General features: G+C 34.8%; 1 protein-coding gene across 6 annotated transcripts in view; it reads right to left on the bottom strand.

The window, feature by feature from the left end:
• NAV3 (neuron navigator 3) overlaps positions 1 to 27025 on the bottom strand; it is an 890287-nt gene that overhangs the window by 96943 nt on the left and 766319 nt on the right. The gene's annotated exons all lie outside the window — the stretch shown is intronic.

Genomic DNA, 27025 nt, shown 5'->3' with positions numbered 1-27025 from the left:
CTTATTTCTCATTTTGGGAAAATCATATTTATATGAACTGAGGGTCTACATAAGAATAACCTTATCTGATATTTGGAAAGAATCAGGGTCTAGAGCAGTGTCCAGGTTCGAGAAGAATGTGTGTGGAATGAATAAAATCACTGATACAAATACTGCATGGTATCAGGAAAGAATAATATTACAGCTGACTTTTTATCCTTAAAAATTCAACCAGGAATCATAAACCATGTACAAATTTATTCTTTGTTCTAAAAGTCAAAAACTTATGCTGTAGTCAGGAACCAGAAAATCACTCCTCATTCTTCCTCCTAGCTTAGGAGCTACTTTCAATCATTCACAGAGTCTTATTCGATGAGTCTCACTATTCTTTGATCACCAAGAATATTGAGATTCATTCAATCATAGCATCTCTCCTGCCATCCCTCACATTTCCATCCATGATAACATACAGTATCCTCTTATCTGGCCTTCATGCTTTTGATCTTTCCCAATACAACTTTATCTGCTAACATGGAGTCACTGATCAAAAATTCACATCTGGCCATTTCATAACCTTGCTCAACATCCTTCAAAGACTTCTCCTTTCCCAGACAGTGGTTACTAAAATGAAATGCCCCTGTGCCACACAGTGCATAAGAAAATCCATTTGAAATAAAAGAGAAATAGCTAAAATTCTGAATATAGTCATGTATTACATATTGTACTAACTGTATTGTTACATACTGTATTAATGACAGGGACATGTTTTGAGAAATGCATCATTAGGTGATTTTGTTCATTGTGAGAACATCATAGAGTGTACTTATACAAACCTAGATGGTATAACCTAACTATACACCTAAGCTATGTGGTATAGCCTGTTGCTCCTAGGTGTACAGCATGTTACTGTACTGAATACTGCAGGCAACTCTAACACGATGGTAAGCATTTATGTATCAAAACATATCTGAACAATGAAAAGGTACAGGAAAAATATGTTATTATAATCTTATAGGACCACAGTAATAGATGTGGTCCTTCAATGACCAAATGACTGAAGTGTCATTCTGTGGCACATGACTACTTATTTATTTTTAATCTAAAGAAGGATAAATTAAATAGGCTGTATTAATATCATGTGGAGGCTAACACAGGCACCTTCATTTAGTGAATGCATTAGATTATGCAGAAATAGTGTTGAATAAGCAGCATAAGCTGAAGGAAAATGAGAACTCCACAATGAAAAGGTGGACCACAGTTCTCTCATTTACCAGCTGGTTCTCAGTTTATTGTGATATATAGTCTTTATTAGTAGCATGACAATAAACTAATACAGTAAATTGGTGCCAGGAGTGGGGCACTGCTGTAAAGATACCCATACCTGTGCTCTCTCAAATTAATCCATGCACACTGAATAAACACATTATATACAGACAAAAGCTAAGTCTCATAAAATGGACACATGGATTTAAAAGGCTACTGCAAATAATCTGTACATTGAAGAGAATATTCATCAAGAAAGCACAAACTACAAAGAAATGGTGAACTGATACTTTATCTGCTCTTCTATATGTACTTTAAGAGCTACATCATATATGTACTTCAAGAACTACATCATAAGTCCAAAATAATGGTAATGTATTTAGATCACATATGAAGTCAACTAAAATGTAATTATCAGAAATAAAGAAAATTAAATTTATAGAATTATTTTTAAGGCTGATTCCTCTCTAGGTGTATATTTTGCTTGAAGTTTTAGCTGCTGAGAGCATAATGCATCATAATTATCAATGACATTTATAACTCAGATTATCAAGAACAATTATATTTTTAATAAGAGCAAAATGGTATTTTGCACTACTATAGCACATATCTGTCATTTGTGGTTGCTCAAATCTTTTAAAAACCTTCCCTACATCTTAATTTGATAATTTCTCATATCATGACTGACATGGTTTGACTGTGTCCCCACCCAAATCTCCTCTTGAATTGTAGTAGTTCCCATAATCTTCACGTGTCATGGGAGGAACTCGTTGGGAGGTAATGTAATCATGGACATGGTTACCCTCATGCTGTTCTCAAGAGAGTGAGTTCTCATGAGATCTGATGATTTTATAAGGGTTTTTCCCCTGTTTTGCTCATTCTTCTCCCTGCCACCATGTGAAGAAGGATGTGTTTGCTTCCCTTCCACCATGATTCTGTTTCCTGAGGCCTTGCCAGCCATGCTGAACTGTGAGTCAATTAAACCTCTATTCTTTATAAACTACCCAGCCTTGGGTATGTCTTTATTATCAGCATGAGAATAAACTAATATGGTAAATTGGTACCAGGAGTGGGGCACTGCTGTAAAGATACCCAGAAATGTGGAAGTAACTTTGCAACTGGGTAACAGGCAGAAGTTGGAACAGTTTGGAGGCCTCAGAAAAAGATAGGAAGATGTGGGAAAGTTTGAAACTTCCTAGAGACTTGTTGAATGGCTTTGACCAACATGCTGATAATGATACGGACAATGAAATCCAGGCTAAGGTGGTCTCAGATGGAGATGAGGAACTTGTTGGGAACTGGAGCAAAGGTGACTCTTGTTATGCTTTAGCAAAGAGACTGGTGGCATTTTGCCCCTGCCCTAGAGATCTGTGGTACTTTGAACTTGAGAGCGATAATTTAGCGTATCTGGTGGAAGACATTTCTGAGCAGCAAAGTGTTCAAGATATGATTTGGGTGCTGTTATAAGCATTCAGTTTTATGTATCCAGAAATATATGGTTTGGAATTGGAACTTAATTTTAAAAGGGAAGCAGAGCATAAAAGTTTTAAAAATTTGCAACCTGATGATGCAATAGAAAAGAAAAACTCATTTTCTGAGGAGAAATTCAAGCCTGCTGCAGAAATTTGCATAAGTAACTATGAGCCAAATCTTAATAAGACAATAGAGAAAATGTCTCCAAGGCATGTCAGACAGTTTTGTGGCAACCCTACTCATTGCAGGCCCAGAAGCCTAGGAGGGAAAATTGGTTTTGTGGGCTGGGTCCATGGCCCCCCTGCTGTATGCACCATAGGGACTTGGTGCCCTGCAACCCAGCTGCTCCAGCTTTGACTAATAAGGGCCAAGGTACAGCTAAGGCCACGGCTTCAGAAGGTGAAAGCCCCAAGCTTTGCCAGCTTCCATGGGGTGTTGAGCCTACATTTGCAGAGAAGTCAACAATTGAGGTCTGGAAACCACCACCTAGATTCCAGAGGATGTAAGGAAATGCTTGGATGTTCAGGCAGAAGTTTGCTGCAGGGGTGGAGCCCTCATGGTGAACCTCTGCTAGGGCAGTGTGGAAGGGAAATGTGGGATCAGAGCCCCCACACAGTGTCCCCACTGGGGTACTGCCTAGTGGATCTGTGAGATGAAGGCCACCATCCTCCAGACCACAGAATGGTAGATCCACCTACAGCTTGCACCCATGTGCCTGGAAAAGCTGCAGGCACTCAACACTAGCTTGTAAAAACAGCCTGGAGGGGGGCTGTACCCTGCAAAGCCACAGAGGCAGAGCTTCCCAAAGCTGTGGGAGCCCACCTTTTGCATAATCATGACCTAGATGTGAGATATGAAGTCAAAGGAGATAATTTTGAAACTTTAAGGTTTAACAATGGACCTACTGGATTTTGGACCTCCATGTGGCCTGTAGCCCCTTGGTTTTGGCCAATTCCTCCCATTTGGAATGTGTGTATTTACCCAATGACTGTACCCCTATTGTATCTAGGAAGTAGCTAACTTGCTTTCGAATTTACAGGCTCATAGGCAGAAGGGACTTGCCCTGTCTCAGATTAGACTTTGGACTTGGACTTTTGTGTTAATACTGAAATGTGTTAAGACTTTGGGGGGACTGTTGGAAGGGCATGATTGTATTTGAATTGTGAGAACATGAGATGTGGGAGGGGTCAGAGGTGGAATGAAATGGTGTGGCTGTGTCCCCGCCCAAATCTCATCTTGAATTGTAGTTCCCATAAGCCCCATGTGTTGTGGGAGGGACCTGGTGGGAAGTAATTGAGTCATGGGGGCAGTTACTCTAATTGTGTTCTTGTGAGAGTGAGTTCTCATGGGATTTGATAGTTTTATAAGGGGCTTTTCCCCCTTTTACTCATTATCCTTCCTGCTACCATGTGAAGGACATGTGTGCTTCCCCTTCCCCCATGATTATAACTTTCCTTAGGCCTCCCCAGTCATGTTGAACTGTGAGTCAATTAAACCTCTTTCTTTCATAAATTACCCAATCTGGGGTATGTCTTCATTAGCAGTTTAAGAACAGACTAATACAATGACCTTTACCACCCAAAAATAGGATATAAAAAGCTCACATTCCCAGACTCTCTTACGAACACCTATAGCATGCAGCACAGGGACTATCTATCATTTATAGGCAAGAGGTCACAAATGAGAAAAACAATCTTCTGGCAAGCAATGTGGCAGAGTCATTTGATTCTTTTCTATTATCTAGCAAATTATTCAGTTGTTTTCTATCAGCATGGGCAGATATCTGGCCTCAAGTTTCAAGTGTCAGAGGTGTCAGTGGAGGTAGCAGTGAAGCCCTAGTGCTATGATTCGCTAAAAGCCTGCAAAAAGGCTGGTTCTAATCATCCCAATAAATGAGAACCTTCTACTATAGTTTAATTCCTTAAATTAGCCAACGTAGATTATTTAGTTTGCAACGTGGAACACCAATAAATACATTTATAAATTTAAAAATATATATTTCTTTACTATATCTTTCTTATATTTGTACATGTTGAACAATGCATACAGTATCTTTTCACAGGAATATATGCATATAAATTATAAAAACACAAATATACACACTTTGATGACCATTGTCTAAAGTAAAGCTCAGCCTCTTTGAAAAGACATATATCAAGAGAATGAGAAGACAACCAACAGACTGGAAAAAATTTTTTCCAAAAGACATATATTTTGGGTGAATAAAGAAACTGAAAACTTGTTTTTTCAATGTGGTTATATAATTGTACATTCTTACCACAAGGAATGAGAATTTCAGTTGCTCCATAACCTTGTCAATACTTGGTATTGTCAGTCTCTGTAAAAGCCTATCTAGTAGTATCTCATTACCATTTTATTTTGTATTTCTCTGATGACTAACGATGTCGAACATTTCGAACATTGTTACATGTATTTATTAGAAATTTGAATATATTTTTTGGTGACATGTATGTTCAAATCCTTTGACCACATTTTTATTGGGTTGTCTTAATATTATTGAGTTTTGATAGTTTTTCTAATTTGTTGGATTTTAGTGAATTTTATTTCATTCTATATGGCATTAACATAAACAAGAAGTGGTTCTTATAGTAGTATTGACTTAATGCCTATCCACCTGAGTTAACATTGTCAGTGAATGATACTGGATTAGTATTTTATTATTTTTATTTGTACAAATTTAAATTTTACACCTATATAGTGCATAGTGATTTGTTACATGTATATAATTTCATAGTGATCAAGTATTTAGGTGTTCATCACCTGAGTATAATACATTTTGATAACTGTAGTCACTGTACTCTGCTATCAAGCATTGAATTTATTTCTTTTAACTATATGTTTACACCTTTTAACTCTCTTCTCTTCATCTTCCCTCCTACCCTCCATTCATCCTTACCAGTCTCTGTTTCCTACCTACCTTTCCATCCTCCACCTTCATGTAATCAAGTTATTTCGCTCCCACATATAAGTGAGAATAGGTGATATTTATCTTTTTGTGCCTAGATTATTTCACTTAAGATAATGAACTCCAGTTTCAACCATGTTGCTGCAAATGACAGGATTTCATTCTTTTTAATGGCAGATAGTCTTCCAATTCTATATAACCTATATACAGAAATGGAATATGTATAATGGAATGGAATATAAATATTAGAACATGTAGAAAACATTATATATACATGTATGTGTGTATACACACACACACTATACATATATATATATGGCTTTATTTCTGAGCTTTCTATTCCATTCCATTTGTCTAAAAATACCATGCTGTTTTGGCTACTATAGCCTCCAGCTTTGTTCTTTTTTTACATTTTTTTATTTGTACAAATTGATAAAATCCATGTGCAATTTTGTTACATGCATAGATTGCATAGTGATTAAGTCAGGACCAGATTTGTTCTTTATGTTCAGAATTGCTTTGGCTATTTGGGCTCTGTTCTCATTCCATACAAATTTTAGGATTATTCTAATTGTATGAAACATGACATTGGTAATTTGGTAGAAATTGCATTGAATGTGGAAATTGCTTTGGGAAGTATGGTCATTTTAATGATATTAATTCTTTTGATCCACAAACATGGGATGTTTCTCAATTTGTTTGTTTAATCTTTAATTTCTTTCATCAATGTTTTGTAGTTTTGTGCAGAGATCTTTTACTTCCTTGATTTATTCCCAGGTATTTTAATTTTTTGTAGCTAATTTAAATGGGATCACTTTCTTGATTTCTTTCTTAGCTATTTTATTATTGGGGCATAGAAATGCTACTGACTTTTGTATTTTTATTTTGTATCCTGAAACTTTATTAAATTAATTAATCAAATCTAAGAGGTTTTTGCTGGAGTTTTTAGTATTTTCCAGATACAAAACCATATCATCAGCAAAGAGGAACAACGTTACTTGCTCTTTCCAATTTAGATACTTTTTATTTCTTTTGCTTGTCTGACTGTTTTGGCTAGGACTTCTAGTACTATGTGGATAGGAGTGGTGATAGTTTGCATCCTTGTCTTGTTCCAGTTCTTAGAGGAAAGTCTTTAAACTTTTCCCCATTCTGTATGATATTAGCTCTGAGTTTGTCACATATGGCCTTTATTATATTGAGGTATGTTTCTTCTATGCCGAGTTTTAGAGTTTTTTTTCATGAAGAGATGCTGAAGTTTATCAAATTTTTTTTTCTGCATCTATTGAGATGATCATATATTCATTTATCTTATATTCTGTGAAGATGCTTATCATGTTTATTGATTTATTTATGTTGAGTCATACTTGTATCCTTGATACAAACCCTCTGGATTGTGTTATATTATTTTTTTGATGTGCTGTTGGATTCCGTTTGCCAGTATTTTGTTAATGATTTTTGATTCTGTGTTCATCATGGTTATTGGCCTGTAGTTTTCTTTTTGTGGTGTCCTTGTCAGCTTTTGGTTTCAAGGTGACACTGGTCACGTAGAATGAGCCAGAGAGAATTCCTTCCTCTGATTTATTGTAATAGCATCAAGAGGACTGGTATTCTTCTTTGCATGACTGGTAGAATTAGGCTGTGATTCTATTTGGTCCAAGGTTTTAAAAGAGTTGGGAGATGTTTTTTATTACTGATTCAATTTTGCTAATTATTACTGATATGTTCAGGTTTTCTATTTCTTCCTGATGCAACACCTTGGTAGGTTGTAAGTTTCTAGGAATTTATCTATTCCTCTATATTTTCCATTTTTCAGCATATAGTTGTTAATAATAGTCTCTGATGATCCTTTTTATTTCTGTGGCATCTGTTGTAATGTCTCCTTTATCATTTTTGATTGTGTTTATTTGGATATTCTGTTTCCTTGTTTAGTCTGTCTAGTGGTTTATCAATTTTATTTATCTTGTTGAATAACCAAATTTTAGTTTTGTTAATCACTTGTATTTTTTTAGTCTCTATTTGATTTAGTTCTTTTCTGATCTTTATTATTGCGTTTCTTCTGCTGATTTTGGGTTTGATTTGTTCTTGATTTTTTAGTTTCTTCAGGCACATTGTTAGGTTGCTAATTTTAAAATATTTCTCCTTTTTCAGTGTAAGCATTTATTGCTATAAACTTCCCTCTTAGCACTGCTTTTGCTGTATGCCACTGGTTTTGATATGTTGTGATTCGATCTTTATTTGTTACAAGAATTTTTTGATTTTCAGCTTAATTTCCTTATTGTCCCAGTGATCAACCAGGAACATGTTGTTTAATCTGCATGTATTTGTATAGTTTCCAACGTTATTCTTGGCATTGATTTCTAGCATTATTCAACAGTGGTCTGAGAAGATATGTGATATGATTTCACTTTTAAAAAATTGCTGAGACATGATTTGTGGCCTAATATATGGTGGTCTATCTTGGACATTGTTTCATGTGCTGATGACACAAATTTCATTTTGCAGTGGTTGGATGGAATGTTTTGTAAATGTCTGTTAGGGCCATTTGGTCTAAAATCTAGTTTAAATCTAAAATTTACTGGTTGATTTTTTGTCTAGATTATCTGTCTAATACTGAAAGTGGAGTGTTGAAGTTCTCCACTATTATTGTATTGCAGTCTATTTCTCTCTTTAGGTCTAATATTTGCTTTGTGGATCTGAGTTCTCTAGTGTTGAATGCATATACATTTAGAGTTGTTATTTCCTATTGCTGGGTTAATCTCATCATTATATAATAACATCCTTTGTCTTTTTTATTTCACTCTTTTTGACTTAAAGTCTGTATGATCTAATTTAAGTATAGCTACTCCTGCTCACTATTGCTTTCCATTTGCAAGGAATATCTTTTACCACTCTGTTACTTTCAGCCTATGTATGTCTTGCCTGGTAAGGTAAGTTTCTTGTAATCGGCATATATTTGGATCATATAGTTTTATCATTCAGGCATTTCATAACGTTTAGGTGGAGAATGTAATTCATTTACATTCAAAGTGATTATTGATATGTGAGGCTTCCTGTTATATTGTTGTTTATTCGTTGTCTTATATATTTTTGTTCCTTTCTTTTTCCCTTATTTTTTGTCATTGTGGTTAGTTAGATTGCTCTGGTGGTAACATTTGATACCTCTCTTTAGTTGCTTACCAGGGAGTTTTATACTTTCATGTATTTTCATGATGATAAATGTCATCCTTTCACTACCAGTTTCCAGACCTCCCTTGAGCATTTATTGTAGGTCCAGTCTAGTAGTAACAAACTACCTCAGCATTTTCGTGTCTGAGAAACCTTTTATTTCTCCTTCATTTACGAAGGATAATTTTGTGGGCTATAGTATTTAAGGCTGATAGTTTTTTTTTTCTTTAAGCACTTTGAATATACTATCCTATTCTTTCTGGCCTGTAAAGCTTCTGCCAGAAATTTGCTGTCAGTCTGATAAGGTTTACTTCATAGGTTATCATACACTTTCTCTTGCTGTTTTTATAATTTATTCCTTATCTTTGACTTTGAACAGTCTGATTATAATGTGCTGTGTATAAGACCTTTTTGCGTTTTATCAGCCTGGGGACCATTGAGCTTCCTGCATCCCAAATATCTAAAACTCTTGCTAGACTTAGGAAGTTTTCATATATTATTTAATTAAGTGGGTTTTCTAATCTTTTCTTTGTCTTTTCACTCTCAGGGATATCTATAATTTGTATATTTGGTCACTTTAATGTTATCCCAAATGTCATGAAGGATTTGATTATTCTCTTTTAATTTTGTCTGACTAGATTATTTCAGAAGACCTGTCTTTACCTTCTGAGATTCTTTCTTCTGGTTGAATGTAGGATATTGTTGAAGCTTTATCTGCATATCTGTTGTAACAGTTGCTTCTTCCTATATTTGAATTCGCTTTCATATGGGAAAAATTTTTCCTTTAGATATACCTGTGATGTTGTTTGCATAGGGTACTGTGGCTTTGATTATCGTTGTGTGCAGTAATGTAGTCTCTCTATGATTTCTTTGGCTACAAACAGTGTCAGTGACATTTGTGATTTCCTTGATAGGTTAGGGTGTGGTTATTAACAGAAGCTGTGATGAAGCTGTGCTGAGGACTGCAGTGTCAGGTGGGCGAGGTTTCAGGCCCTAGTGGTGGCAGAGGTGGGCTGACTACATGCCTATCTTTGTTCCCCAGGGTAGTGTACAGTGGTACCTCTGTTGGCAATTACCAGTGGGCTGATGGTGGCTTGCCTGGATGCTGGTAGCTGCAGCAGTGGGCCAGGTGTGAGGAGTTTCTCTGGCTTCTGGGCAGCTGTCGTGATGTGGCTGACAGAAGAGGCAGTAGTGAAGTAACCTACTGGAACCCAGACAGTCCATGCTGGTGTTGGCAGTGACTGCCTTTTGCATTTCCATTTGAATTATAGAAATAGCTTGTCAGCTTCGACAGAACATCTTCTGGTGTTCTGTTCAGCATTATATTGAATCTATTGATTAATTTGGGAAATACTGATATTTTAACAATATTGTCTCTCAATCCACAAATGAGTATCTCTTCACATATATTGGTCTTCTTTCATTTATTTCAGCAATGGTCTGTAATTCCTGGTATAGGAGATTTCATTTTATAAATTCCTAAATACTTCATTGTTCAATATTTTGATGTTATTGTAAATGGCATATTTAAATTTTCAAATTTCAAATATTTTTTGTTAGTAGATAAATAAAATTGAATTTTGAATCTTGGCTTTGTATGCTATGATCTTGCTAAATTCACTAATAAGTTCTAGTTGTTTTATTGATTTTTTTGGCTTTTCTTTATACATGTTCATGTCAACTATGAAAAAAGGCAATTATACTTTTTCTTTGTTAATCTGTATGCTCTCTACATTTAAATATATTAATGCATCAATAAGATGAAAGACTTTTATTCATAGCTAACAGATATTTTTTCCTCTATGATAATATTATACTAATATTTAAGTCTAGGAAAAATAACTTCAGAAAAAGCATTATAAAGGAAACAGAAGAAACAACAGAAACCTAGATTAGATTATTAAGTAAATATTTGTTAGAAATTTTGAATATCATAAAATATAAAATTAGGATTTATATCATATTCCAAATTCAATTCCAGTGACTTCAGAATAAGTAAAAGAAGAGAACTATTTCATTAAATATATATTTTGGTTCTCAGGACAAGAATTTTCAAATCACAAAGCAATAAAAAAGATAAAGATACCAACTTGATGAAGAAACCTTTTGTTTTTTTTTACATTTTGCAAACATTATCTGAAAGAAAAAAGATAAAATGCACAAAAAGTTTGCTAAAATGTGATAGAAAATCCTTAAAATTCTTACCGGCTGAACCTGAAACAAACCAGTAAGAATAATACCAACTTATCCATAGAAAAATAGACAAATAATTTTATTGGAAAATTCACTAAGAAAAGTTTCAAATATCCCAAGCATATAAGGAAACTGAGCTTCATTAATAATTAAAGGTGTTAGATAATAAACAAGTAATACAGAGAGAGTCCTTCCTGGTGACTAGATACCATTCTAAGCATTTTTCTATAGTTATTCAGTTAATTCTCACAGGAACCTAATATGATTGGTACAATTATCCCCACTTTATAATTAGGAGACTAAGGCATCAAGAGATTAAATAGCTCACCTAAATTCTCACATACAGTAAATAATGAAGATGGATTTTGAACCAAATATCTCTGGCTGTACAGTACAGTCATTCAACCACAATAATAAAATGCTAATAATGATATAACATTTCTGTCCCATCAAATTAGCAAAGAATATTTTATGTATTATCATTAATGTTGTCAGTTGGTATAAGAAAGACACATTTATCCCATACTGTCATAAATGTATATTGGTAAAAAATTTGAGATTATTTGGCAATATGTATCAAATATTTTAAAATTATTTGAATGTTTGACCTAGTGATACCATTTCTAGGAATCTATCCTAAATAAACACTCAGCATTGTGAACAAAAACTCATTTAGAAAGATATTTATCCCAGCATACATTTTTTCTTAACAATTAAAAAGATTGAGCCATTGATACATGAAATGACATAGATTAATTTCAAGCGCATTAAGTTAAAGATGCCAGATTCAAAAGGCCACATAAGGTATGGTTTTATTTATGCAACATTTAAGAAAAGGAAAAACACTATAGAGATTTAGGACAGATCAGTGATCAGGAAGACTGTGGTAGCAGTTGCATGGCTTGATGCATATGTCAAAATTCAGAATTGAACAATAATAAAACAAATTTTACATGATATTAAGTAATTAAAATGTAGCTAGCGAAACTGCTGGAAGATTATTGTTTGGATACACATAGGTTAATTAATGATTCCAAGAAGAAAATAATGGTTGAGGCATGCCTTTTAGTTTTTAGATTTTTAATGTTCAGTAACTCGATGGGGCCAATCTTAGTTAATCTGTAGTTCTGGATTCACTCCTGGATTCACAGTTAGAGGCAGGCTTGTTTGAAAACAAATGTGTTATACATTCAAGGTCTTTTGCCTGCTTTTTATGATGAGGGATTCTGAAATATTAACTAAACAATTATTAAAATGAAATTCTGAAGATTTAAAATTGATTTGAGGAAAATGCCATTTGTAGGTAATTTTTCAGCACACACCTCTTTTTTGATGTAATAGCACTTCATATGGCAGGTATTCGAGTCATGCTCTTTGATATTTCATGTTACTGGGGCTCAACAGTCCTACTTACACATGTACATGTAAAACAGATATTTTGTTTACATAAACAACCAACTCTTATATTTCAGGCATTTAATAGTAACCTCAATCTCAATCAGCTAGGATATTCAAATTTTCCATTAATCGAAGCAAAGAAACATGCTTACTACTGAATCTTCTAGATGTATTCTGCTCTCTAATTCAACTACAATCATAAGAATACTGTTTACTAAGGTGATATTGTTTTTGATTTCCATAAAAACACCTTCTCACTTCTAACCTTTTAATGATGTATTTTTTTGTTTGTGTTATTAAAAGCAAAAGTGTAAGAAATCCATGTGATATAGTTTGGCTCTGTGTCCCTACCCAAATCTCATCTTGAATTGTATTCCCATAATTCCCATGTGTTGTGGGAGGCACCTGGTTGGAGATCATTTGAATCACGGGGGCGGTATCACCCATACTGTCCTAGTGGTAGTGAATAAGTCTTACAAGGTCTGATGGTTTTAGCAGGGATTTCTGCGTTTGCATCTTCCTCATTTTCTCTTGCTGCCATCATGTAAGAAATGCCTTTTGCCTCCTGCCATGATTGTGAAGCCTCCCTAGCCATGTGGAACTGTAAGACCAATTAAACCTTTTTTTCTTTCCAGTCTTGGGTATGTCTTTATCAACAGTGTGAAAATGGACTAACAAAGTAAGTTGGTACCAGTAGAGCGGGGCATTGCTGAAAAGATATCCAAAAATGTGGAAGTAACTTTGGGACTGGGTATCAGGCAGAGGCTGGAACAATTTGGAGGGCTCAGAAGAAGACAGGAAAATGTGGGAAAGTTTGGAGTAGAGACTTGTTGAATGGCTTTGACAAAAATTTTTATAGTGATATAAACAATAAGGACCAGGCTGAGGTTGTCTCGGATGGAGATGAGGAACTTGCTGAGAACTGGAGCAAAGGCGACTCTTGTTATGTTTTAGCAAAGAGACTGGTGGCATTTTGCCCCTGCCCTAGAGATTTGTGGAACTCTGAACTTGAGAGAGATGATTTAGGGTATCTGGCAGAAGAAATTTCTAAGCAGCAAAGCATTCAAGAGGTGACTTGGGTGTTGTTAGAGCATCACATTTTAAAAGGGAAACAGCATAAAAGTTCAGAAAATTTGCAGCCTGAAAATGCAGTAGAAAAGAAAAACCCATTTTTTGAGGAGAAATTCAGCTGGCTGCAGAAATCTGCATAAGTAACAAGCAGCCAGTGTTAATCCCCAAGACAATGGGGAAAATGTCTCCAGGGCATGTCATAGGTCTTCATGGCAGCCCCGCCCTTCACTGATCCAGAAGCCTAGGAGGAAAAAATGATTTTGAGGGCTGGGCCCAGGGTGCCCATACTGTGTGCAGCCTAGGGACTTGGTGCCCTGTGTCCCAGTCACTCCAGCCATTGCTAAAAGGGGCCCAGGTATAGCTCAGCCTGTGGTTTCAGAGGGTGCAAGCCCCAAACCTTGGCAGCTTCCACGTGGTATAGAGCCTGCAGGTGCACAGAAGTTAAGAATCGAGGTTTGGGAACCTCCACCTAGATTTCAGATGTATGGAAATGCCTGGATGCCCAGGAAAAAGTTTTCTGCAGGGGCACGGCCCTCATGAAGAATCTCTGCTAGGGCAGTGCAGGAGGGAAATCTGGGGTCAGGGCCCCCACAGGGTCTCTACTGGAGCACGGCCTAGTGGAGCTATGAGAAGAGGGCCATCATCCTCCAAACCCCAGAATGGTAAATCCACCAACAGCTTGCACCTTGTTCCTGGGAAAGCCACAGACACTCAATGCCAGCCTGTGAAAGCAGCTAGGAGGGGTGCTATACCCTGCAAAGCCACAGGGGCAGAGCTGCCAAAGATTATGGGAACCTATCTCTTGCATCAGCATGTCCTGGATGTGAGACATGGAGTCAAAAGAGATCATTTTGGAGCTTTAAAATTTGACTGCCCAGCTGGATTTCAGAATTGCATGCCCTGTAACCCATTAATTTTGGCCAATTTCTCCCATTTGAAACAGCTGTGTTTACCCAATACCTGTACTCCCATTGTATCTAGGAAGTAACTAGCTTGCTTGTGATTTTACAGGCTCATAGTGGAAGGGACTTTCCTTGTCTCAGATGAGACTATGGACCAACCTTAGATATTCATGAGACCATTTCATGAAAACTTCTGGGTATGTTTCTTGTTTTCAGAGGAAAACTAGGTAACACTTAACAAAATCAAGGCACCACTTTTAAAACATCCTATCACATTTCAGTATAACTTTTTCCCACATTTTTATGGTAATTTAAATAATACCAAGAAAGAGATATACTTTTTAAATATTATATAAAATATTTTCATATTATTCGGCACAATAATCTTTGCAATAATAATTTAAAATACCAAGAATTAACTGTTAGGCTTTGGGTTTTAGTATCAAAATGTTAAGTCAATTATTTTCTCCTGAAAGCTAAATGAGCGCAAAACCACTTAGCCCTACATCATACCTCTTATATCAGCAAACACAGTGCACTACCTGTCAAGTTTGAGCACTGCAACCGCTGAAGTGTAAATTCTGTATTACTTCAGGGTCATTGATAGAAAGCAATAAAACATATTTCAAGAAAGATTTATTCAGCACTTCCTGGGAAAATGTTTTATTACCATGAAGAAAAGCACAAGTCATTAAAAGAGGTTTTAAATGAGAAAAACCTAAGTCTATATAAACACTGATATACTAAAATGATTTTATGTTAAATACATTACTCTCGACCTATAAAATGTATATGTAATGATGTTTATAGCAGTTTAAAAAAGATTCCTTTTACTTTCTAAGGTATGTCATCCTGCCACTGCTCATTTACTCTGCAACCTTGTGGAGCTTGAATAACTGGTTTAGAATCCAGTTGAAATGTCATTCCCTTTATGAATCTTTCCATGATTTTCAAGGACGCTTTACCTCTTCCACATCTGTGTCTACTTCTAGTGTGCTTTCATTCTGTAATTTATGTACATTCTGAGTTGTTTCACTTTGTGGTTTATGGTGGGGGAAGCAGATTCTCTTTCAGAGTCTCACTGCCCAAGATTGGCATTTGGCTAATGCAGTGCCTCAGTGTTTGTGGAATAAATCAATAACGAATCCAATCTTACATAGTCACAAACTATAGTCATTACCTGTGATTCATTCCCTCATTCTAACACTCCGAATTGCAAATTATTACAAATTGTGGCAAAAACCAAGGGAATGAAGTGAGAAGAAAACTCCAGAGAAGGACTAGAAGATTTGGGTGAATAAATAACTGCTTCTTTGAGGAGATAACTTTAGACAGCCATTATCAGGCAAATGAAGACTAAACATTACAGGAAAGAGCAATAAAGACAAATAAGAAATATTTGTAAATATTGTCAAAAAGTGTATTTCACATTTATTGTAAAAATAAGTGTAAAAACCTGGAAGTAACAAAAATCAAGAAACCAGTGGTACAAGTACAGCAGGCAAAAGGAAATACATAGTTCTGAGTCTGAAAAGGTGAGCAGGGAAGCCCTTAAAGGATTTTATATAGAGTGCTAACAAATTAGAGTATCTTAGAAGTGCAATAGAAAATCAAATAGTATTGAGCAGTAAAATGACATAAGCAGATATATGTTTTAAAAACATTTTAGTGCTACAAATATATTAAAGGTAGAGTGCAAGTAGGGAACTTAATGAAGTATTGTGACACTCTTCAGTTTTTGATGGGGAGTTACAAGTAAATCAAAAGAAGGGAGTTTCAAGATACATTTTGTGGTAAAAATGATAGGATTTGCTGTTGATTGGAAAGTGATGAAAGAAAAAAAAGACTCTAGGTCTCTTGCATGCTCTCCTACAATATAGGCATAAAACAATTTTGGGGAAAGTGTGGGGAAAAAAATCCATCAAGAGGACTCAAAGAATAATTTTAACCTCATTTTCTGTTTGTACTTAGTACCATTATTTTCATATATCAAGGGAAGTCTACAATAATAGGTTACTATATCATAGCCTAAGACTTTATAGCCTATAGCCTATAAACTTCTTGATAAACTAGAAATTCATATAAACATAAGGTTAAAGTCTTTCCATTCTTATTGTTTTTAGTATGCACTTAATGCTCTGATTTTATCCATGAAATATTCATAGAGAATAACATTAATACCATGTGGGTTCTGAGTAAAGAGAACAACCAATAAACTTTATACACTGACCTTTTTATTTCCTTTTATTTTCTTTAGAATATAAATAATGAAGATTTACAGCTATTCTGTCGTGGCATCAGAAAGGGCTAGGTAAACAAAAAATGGAAAGCTCTTGTTCTTTATACAAGGAAGCCCTAGGTGGACTTAGTTAAATGTAATAAGTGATATTAGTTTAAAAGGGATTTATGCAGTCAGGCACAAGTTTATGTTTTAATGATAACTGAAGGAGAGTAGAAACATCTATTTTTTTTAATGGGCTGAAATCACAAAGGAGATAAAGTAATTTTATTAAAAATTCTTTTGTTTAAACACATTACTTGAATAATCCTCATGATGGTTGGTTTTGGTAGTTTAATTCAATGCTCATTTTAAAGATGCTGTTATATAGTTGAAATAGGTACAAGTTGATTTAAAAGTCTTCTATTTGTGATAAGTTTAGAATATAACATATGACACACATGAAAGTTAACTCCAGGATTCATTGAAGACCATTTGGTATCTTTTTCCATCTTATATAAATTTAAAAACCAATATATGCTCACTGTGGAAGACTGGGCAGTGCAGAAACACATAAAAGGAACAAAGTAAATCATCTGTATTCCCACCCAGAAGTAACCACCATTAGCATTTTGATGATTTCTGTCAAGTCATTTTTAGGAAGTAGTATATACACACACATAAAAATTTACCTAGTTAACACTCTGCTGATTATAGTATCTGTACATTATTGATTCACTTTATATTACCTTATAATTATTTTAATGCTCTTAAATTATTTTCTAATTCATTATTTATAATAATGATATAATTATATCATATGGACTATTATATATTTAACAATTTATATTTTAAGATGCATAAAGCATTTTACAATTTTCTAAGTATTGTAAGTAACACTGCAGTGAATAACTTTGTACATATATATTGAGATTATGTTTAGAATTATTGTCAGGATAAATATGAAAAAAGAGAATTACTGACTCACAGGTTTTGGACATTTGAAACACTGCAGATGCAACTTAATAACTGAAGAAACATCACTTCAATTCCTGCCACCCATATGACAGTGCCAATATTATTAAAAAAAAAAACCCTGGATAATTTCAGGCATTGTGGTTTCCTTTAGTAATTCAAAAATTTTGACATGTAAAAATAGTTACTAATTATATTAATAGTTTTCAGTTACATTTGTCAAATTGTGAGACTGAGTTTTTCTATAACTTACTTAGCTAATTTTATTTCCAGACATTGTCAATGTCCTTTGTGTATTTTTGCAATGGAGTTTAAATAATCCATTTGTATTACATTTTTAAATGCTAAAAAAAACAGTTTCAAATATTTCCCAAATCTGTTTCTTTGTTTTTCCTTTTAATTAATGACATTTTTATGTATAGGATTCAAAAATGTTTCATTCAACTCTATAAATCTTTCTTATTTTTTCTGTAATATTTTCTCCCAGAAAATTTTATGATATAATTTGATTTCTCCTCCTCTTCCTTCTTTTATATTCCATTTTTATGGTAAGGTTTGAAAGGTGAGAATCCCTTTTTATACAACTATTTCTTTTCTATTTATTATTGTGGTTTACTTATCAAGTCTTAATATATGACATGTGAGCATTTTTAGTGATTACCATGTTTTCCAACTGGCCTATTTGTTGATGTTTTATAGTAATATCATGATGTTTTAAATACTACAGTGTGTGGAGAGGTTATTTTTAAAGACAGACTACAACTTAAAATGTATACATTTAACAAGAAATTCAAGCCTTTTAGAAACATTTTTATATTTAAATTTTTAATTTTTAAAAAACAAAATTACAAAACTTAGCTGTTTTTCTAAAGAATCATTACCATGAATAGTTTTATTCATGTATTAGTGCATCAAACATTTATTTAGTGACATTATTAAGGCAGAATGAGAAGATAGAAATCAGTAAGATGCTACAGAGACAAAACTTTTACCTTAACTTAGAAAATGTGTAATCTTCACTTTTGAGAATGTACAGGCTGTTTTTTGGATATCTGAGAATTTAGTTATAGGTGTTCTGCTCAATAAATAGCAATCACAGCTATTAAGTCTGAGCTAAATTGTCTCTCCTTTTAAAAACCTTCTTTCTCCCTTGAAATATCTTTGGCATTAGATTTCTCTTTCAGAGGAATAGAAGTTCCCAAATTACTATAATTTCAAGGTTAAGTGAAAAGGGAAACGTTATGTAAAAATAAAAAAGCTTAGATAAAGCTCAACAACTTAGTTACAGAGCTAACTGTGAACAAGGTTGAAAACAGTAATCTGTTCTGTTTTATCTTACTTGAAACAGCTACATTAAAGTATTAATTCAATAAAATATTTCTTATATTTAAAAGGAAAATATTATTAAAAACAAAATTACACAATTATTAACCATGAAGAAATTGATTTTTGCTTTGGGATATACAAAATGTATTATAATAAAAACATTCCAGATTCTTCCATTTTAAAACATTCAGAACATTGCCTTGGTGAGGAACATTGCTTTAAAAAGGCACTTCAGTAAGTGAATATCTCTAGATGGGGGTGAAAGATAGTTCAGAATTAGAGAGATGTTTGCCAAGAGATTCACATCCCAGCACTGAAGAACAACAGATGGCAGCAGTAACATTGAAAACTTGCCGCAGATCCTGTCTGGCACGCTTTCAAAATGGCCATTTATATTTTCTAGCACAAACAGCCAACTGCTGTCTCCTTATATTGCAAGCATGGATATAGAAGAGAAGACAAAATGAAGAAAGACACTTGAATCCTCTTAACAGAGGAAAGGGATTCAACTTGAAAAGGGGAAGTGTGCTGGTGATATGACCTTGCCTGACCAGATGTCTTAATTTTCTAGGATTTTCCAGGCAGTCTCCTCATTGCTGATGACCTAACCTATCTCCAGGTCTAAAACATTGCCAGCTGCTCTCAGGCTACTACCTTACTTCCCACACCCTGGTCTCTGTTTCTGAGCTTTGTTTAGTAACATCCATCCGAATTTTGCTTCCTCCCTAAAGAGGATTTTAGTCCACAGATTGTTGTTGCTAACCTGGACCATCTCTCACGTCAGGTGGGCAAATTAGAGTGAGTGCATGCACAGAAAGGGTCAGGACAAAGCAGAAGCAAGGCAGAGAGAGGTCACTGAGTCTTAGCACAGACAGGAGATAGAGGAGTTACAGTAACTGGAAAGGCTCAGAACCTCAACAGAACGGATATGGTACCCAGTAACAAAGAAAGAACTTCATATGGTTTGGCGGTATTCCCACCCAAATCTCATCTTGAATTGTAGCTCTCATAATCCCCATGTGTTGTGGGAGGGTCCCAGTGGCAGGTAATTGAATTGAGGGGGCGGGTTTTCCCGTCTGTTGTTCTTGTAATAGTGAATAAGTCTCACAAGATCTGATGGTTTTATGGAAAGCAGTTCCCCTGCACATGCTCTCTTGTCTGCAGCCATGTAAGATGTGACTTTGCTCCTTATTAGTCTTTCGCCATGATTGTGAGGCCTCCCCAGCCATGTGGAACTGTGAGTCAATTAAACCTCTTTCCTTCATAAATTACTCAGTCTCAGGTATGTCTTTATTAGCAGCCTGAGAACAGACTAATACAGATCTGATAAATTGGGCAGCCCTTCATCTCAAACAGAGAGCTTTTATATCACTAGAGGAGAAATAAATTTCCCAGGATTTGGTGAGAACAAACAGAGGGGCCTGCCAGAATGAATGATATAAAGCCTTGGAGAGAAGTAGCTCCTGCTCAAGCAGTTTGTAGCATAGGTTATGATATTCTTCACTGTTCCTCTCCAGAGAAGAGAACTAGATTTTATTTATAGGGGAAGCCATATAATTGGTTGGGACATATCCTATGAGGTGTTGATTCATCAGCTTGATCTTAGGACTTGATCCCTTTTATTTGCCAAACAGTGAATCTAATACTACTCTGTCTTACCTTCAGGGATATGAAGTACTGAATACTCTTCTTGGGCTAATATGAGTCAAAATAATAGGATCAGGAAATGAAATTTATCTGTAGGATTTATAGAAAAGCCACCTCATTTCCTATATACCATACAGGTTACCTCCAGATCTGCCACTAGCCTATGTAGCGAGTGCCTTTATACAGTTCCATGAAGCATAGCTTAGCATGCAGAGTGTCATCTGGATTTCAGCTAGACAGTCACTCTATTGTGCAAACATGGGTGGGATTCAACCTGTACAACTATATGATTCATTCTGAGTACTATCACGGAAACACCTACCCAAGACAAAAACCTAGATTGCTCCATCATGCATAACCTCAACCTCTATCCAACTGGCCACCAAGCTCAACTGGATCTTTATTTCCTCCATCTGCATGTCTTCGTCTGTGTTGCCACTGTCTTCACGAAACACCTCACCATTTCCCAGTAGAGTATTGCTGTACTCTCCTAACTGGTATCTCTCCCTCTAGCCTGGATTTGCAATGCACCTTCAAAGAGCAGGAATAAATTCTGTAAACTTTAGCATGGTACAAACACTCTTCAAAGTCTGATCTTTGCCTAAGGTTTAGCCTCGTTTCCCATTGTTTACCTACGTACAGTCACATTGAGCCACTCTGTACTTCTTCAAGTGTTCTCTCTCTTGTTAAACATGTACAAATATGTTTGCACTTTAATTGTGTTTATATTCATATTCTTTCTCTTTTTCTCTCTCTTGCTCTCTCTTCAAGAGTTGAGTTTGAATTGATTGAGGACATTTATAGAAGTCAATTTCAGAAATTTGTTATCTCATTATGGTGCCTACATAAATTGTAAGACATTCTGGTACAGAGGTTTTATGCACTGTGCTGTGGTAGTATACTGACAAAGTAAATGCATTACATGAAACATAACAAATATGCTATCAAGTCATATATACATACGTATATACATATGTATGTATATACATATGTATGTGTATATATATATATATATGTGTGTGTATATATATATAATTTGATATGGAGTCTCTGTCACCAGACTGGAGTGCACTGGCATGATCTCGGCTCACTGAAACCCTCGCCTCCTGGGTTCAAGCGATTCTCCTGCCTCAGCCTCCCAAGTAGCTGGGACTACAGGCACGTGCCACCACACCTAGCTAATTTTTGTATTTTTAGTAGAGACGGGGTTTCACCATGTTGGCCAGGATGGTCTCAATCTCCTGACCTCATGATTCACCTGCCTCGGCCACCCAAAGTGCTGGGATTACAGGCATGAGCCACCACACCTGGCCAAGCCAAGAAATATTTTTAATATTTTTGATGTACAAGGAACTAATGTTAGATATTATTTGTTTTGGATTTATAACCTGGTAATTAAAAATATCTTCACTGTTTCCTCAATGTTCACCATATTCCTTAGTATTTTAAAGAATAACTAAAGTAAATAAAATAGTACATATATTTATAATTGTATATTTACAAAGTCATAATTAGGTTGAATGCTTTAGGATATTCTTGATTGATATGACAGTCTTAACATCTTCAAAGTTTAAATACATAATTTGCAATCATCTTAGTAATTTCTTGCATTTTACAAAGTACAACTTTTTGGCTTGGGAAATTACTTTCCTCTCATTAAAATGTTACACCATTATATCCATTGACTTATTTCAGTTAAAAATAAACAGTCCACTATTTAACAACCTGGACATAGGTTAAATCTCAGGCATTTGAAATAAATATTTTCTAGGTGTCTTTTGGTATAAAAGACAAGCTGATTTCAACTGGCTCAAGATTTCACAAGCCATTTTTGTTACAGTGCTTTCAGTTAAACTCTTAAATCAATAGACATATAGCATAAATATCTAATCCTCGGATTGTATTCAAAATTGATACGTTAGAAATTCTCCTTAAAAAGCAAAATAGGTCAGACATGGTGGTGCATGCCTGTAATCCCAGCACTTTGGGAAGCTAAAGTGGGACGATTGCTTGAGGCCAGAAGTGTGAGACCAGCCTGGGCCACATGGCGAGACTTCATCTCTAAAAAAAATAAAAATTTAGCCAGATGTGATGGTGTGTGCCTATAGTACCAGATGCTGGAGAAGACTGTTTGAGCCCAAGTGTTTGAGGCTGCACTGAACTATGATTGTACCACTGTACTCTAGTATTCCAGCTTGGGTGACAAAGTGAGGCCCTATCTCTAAAAAAGAAAAAAGAGTAAATAAAATTATTATTTTTAAGTCTTGTCTCTGTAAACAACAGTCCTTTGGGATCAATATGTTTTCTAAATTTAAAATTAAAGATGATTTGGGGTAAGAAACAATTTTACTTGGTAAGTAAGTTTGTATAATTCATTTTTATTTTTTTCTAATAGTTTGATTTTCTACTTAATACCGTACTTTTTTTTCCCCCCAGAGTGTCTTTGTTTTGGCAAACTAAAACGGAGGGTTTATAGTCTCTATTCCCTATAGCTTTTCCACTGCTGTACAAATCTTTACACCATAGTGTTATGTGTTTTATTTCCAAAAACAATATCTGGACTTACTTCCATTACAACATCATGCCCTATGAGATTGAAGGGCACTTCGGATTTCCTAACCAGAGATCGAAATGTTCCCTCTGTTCTTGTACTCCATAATTGATTTATTTAGTACCTGCTATATTTCTGGCTCTGTACTAATTCCTGATTATAGAAAGGTAAGTAAAAATTAGCTTTTGTCCTCAGTGAACATATGAAATGTAGAAAAAGATAGATGAGTAATTATCTGTAACTGAGATTCTTAATTTTAGCCCGTTTATAACAAATAAATAAAAGTGCATTATGTAGAACCTACACCTGAATTTGCTTGCTTACAGTAAAGACTGTCACAGATTTTGTCACAGAAACTTGAAAACGTTAATGATTCATATTCATTGTATACTGTTAACTCATTCTTCTTTTATTTATTCATTCATACTTCAGGAATTTGCTAGGTGCATACAGGTCTTATAAAGATGAACAGAGCAAAATCTGTACACCAGGATTTGACCAAATGAAAATTATTGCAAGAAGTAGACATGGTTTGGCATGTTTCCCCAGAGATTTAAACAACCAACCAGCTAATACCTAATATACGAAAGCCAAGTACATACATTGTTCTGTGCTCTGCAGCAGGGAGATACAAAGTCTATATTTCCTAACCTAAAATAGCCTTAAAATTTGACTGAAGACCCAAGTGAATATGGATGAAACACTTTAGAAAATAATTAACACAGCCGGGCGCGGTGGCTCACGCCTGTAATCCCAGCACTTTGGGAGGCCAAGACCGGCAGATCACAAAGTCAGGAGATCGAGACCATCCTGGCTAACACGGTGAAACCTCAGTCTCTACTAAAAACACAAAAAATTAGCCGGGCATGGTGGCAGGCGCCTGTAGTCCCAGCTACTCGGGAGGCTGAGCCAGGAAAATGGCGTGAACCCGGGAGGCGGAGCTTGCAGTGAGCCAAGATCGCACCACTACGCGACAGCCTGGGCGACACAGCGAGACTCCATCTCAAAAAAAAAAAAAAAAAAGAAAAAAAAAAAGAAAAGAAAATAACTAACACTTTCAAAGGGTGAAATGAGTTTCTTTCTGGTATTAGAAAAATATTACCATTCTAAGTGTGAGCAAATGTTTAAAGATCTATTATTTTATACACTATGGCCCTCCCTCAATATCAACAAATTATTTTACCTGAGTCAGGCCTCTTTCCACCCCTCCAACGTCCTTTCTGTTTGATAAGAAAAGGCAGTAATTGAATGAGTTTGTATTTAAACCTGTTATACTTTGTTTTTAATATGTCATTCATAGATTTATTTCTCTTCACATGCATTTCCCCCAGTTTCCACAGATACCTGTTTGCAATGTTAAAGTAACCCTGAATTTGAATGTCAACTTTCCAAGGATTCAAGAAATTTTGCAAAATTCTAGGTTATATGAAATCTGTGTCCTGGTTTATCTTGTGCACGACTGTATCCTCAGTGCTATATACCGTAGGTGTGGATGTTTGGTGAATGAATAACGAATGAATTCTGGGGTAAGAAATATCAGCAAAATTAAATTACCATTTTCGTTCTTTCCATTATGACAACTCTTTAATTTAGAGTGAGTGAGTGCTTTATTGGGAATGTACTATGCAGGATAGTGATTCTGTATATTCTGTCTTTGTTTAAAAATGAAAATAAGAAAAGGAGAAATTGCACAAGAAATGTAGCCAATTAACAGGTGAATTTTATGGACTCTGATTAATACACTGTTTTCAGTTAACATTTGAATTAAATTATTGGTCAATTGAGCATCCTGAGTAGTGAATATTTCTCATATAATCAATTCCTGAACTTTTAATGCTCTACAAATTAAAATTATCAACATTAATCAAAGAGTTATGCCTTTTAGCGAGATAGGGCTAATAATGCACCTTCAAGGAATCCAACATAATTCTATTCTGAAGTCAACATTAAGGACAAAAGTAAAGTTACTACTATTATTATATTCGACTGAGCTTTTCAATCCCAAAACATCAATAGAACTTACAGATATTATTTCTATGATCTTGAACCCTTAATCGCACATTATAAGTACAGTCTGCATTAGTTAGCTAGGTTAGCAATCAGGTCTATTTCAAAAATGCATTTTTAAATGTAAACTACATACTTTGGAATTATATTATGTCATTTCCCAGTATTATAATTGAGTAAAAAGTTAAAAATTATATCTGTTTGGACATATTCACACACACACACACACACACACACACACAGAATACAGCACAGCACAGAAGTACTTCTGACACCTTGCAAAACACCATTCATCTTTTACTTTTATTGTTAAGAGTTTGAAAGTGAAAAAATAGATCCCATGAAAAGACTGTTATGGAATTTTCACATCTTTTTGACTTTTATCTTTGAAGTCAATGAATTTTAGAAATACGAAAGCAACTATTGTAGTAGCTCTTTGTATCACTTTAAAGATAGGTCATAAAGACAGTGGTATGATGTGTCAACTGTAACAGTTTTTGTTCCTGAAAAACTTAAAATATTTTTTAAAAATATATATGGTGTCAATTACAACCAGAACCTACAAAGGAAGTGCCCAGGGTTACTCTGTAATGAGGTACACAATATACTGGCAATAAGGTTCTATTTAGCATTGATGGCACCAAGATCACTGAGAAAATATTCCAAAAAGCTCATCATATACTTTACATTAATCTAAGAACTTGGAATCATTTAAGACAAAGTTTTTGTGGTGACATCAGGCATCTTCAGGCAATATGGTTAATGTTAGTAGAAAAGGTTTTAAATTCAAACAAGTTTAAATTAGAATTTGGATAAACTGCTTAACATGTTTGAATTTTTTATTGCTTAGTATTATACCATCCACAATCATTTGTAGTACTAAAATCAAAGAAACATGTGTATAGGAACACTTTCAATTTAATTCAACTTTATTATATATATAATTTGATATATATATATAATTCAACTTTATATATGTATAATTCAACCATATATATATACACACATGCATATATATATATATATATATATATATATACATACATATATATATGTATGTATTTGGGCAGGGGGAGGAAGCCATATACAAAGTATAGTAGCAATTGCTTGATGCAGGGCATACTGGAGATAAGAGACAAAGATAAACTTAAATAATGATTCTAATTTTGCAACAAGGCAATAGAGGTAAATTAATAAAATATGCAAACAAGATCATATAAATGTCAGGCAGTCCAGAGTAGAAGAGAAAGAGCTTAAATCCAAGTTTGAGACGAAGGTAGTTCTGAGTAGATTCTGAAGGGAGAGCAAAAGCTTAGAGATTTAGGATATTAGCCCATCTAGAGATCAAGGTTTAAGTTAAAGAGGAATGGAAGATGAAGTTGGATAGATACACTGGATCCTTTGGGATGACAAATTATTTTTTATGAGTTAGATGCAGTGTCTAAGGAAGTATTGTCAACAGGATGGATGTATACTGGCTATCACAAGTATCAACTTACACACGGTGAGGAGGCAGAGGGGAATCAACTAGTATCTCATCATACCTTGAGTTCTAATTTCCATTCTTGATCCTGTAACCAACTGGTGCATTCAAACTGAATAAACATTACAAAAATCATTCATAATAGTAAATCTAAAAATCAGCATCCAAACTAATAAAAATAACTAAAGTTTATTTCATCTTAAAAATAAAGAAAAGAAACCTCTACAAAGTTAAATACAGTATATTTTTGATAAGCCTAACTATTTAGGGGCTTTATAGATTAGTTTTTGATAAATCAGAAATACCAGTATGCCTGTTTAAACAAAGCAAAGTGCTGTGGTTCTCTTAATATGCTAAAATGGTGGCTTTAAAAAATATGTTAAAATGGTCACCTGAATGCTTTCATAATAATTCTAACATTACTTTATGGTTTAGCATGTATTTTTTC

Source organism: Gorilla gorilla, chromosome 10, assembly GCF_029281585.2.
Source record: "Gorilla gorilla gorilla isolate KB3781 chromosome 10, NHGRI_mGorGor1-v2.1_pri, whole genome shotgun sequence".
Classification (NCBI taxonomy): Eukaryota; Metazoa; Chordata; class Mammalia; order Primates; family Hominidae; genus Gorilla; species Gorilla gorilla.
The sequence above is the reverse complement of the archived record's forward strand: the minus strand, read 5'-3'. Positions and strand labels throughout refer to the sequence as shown.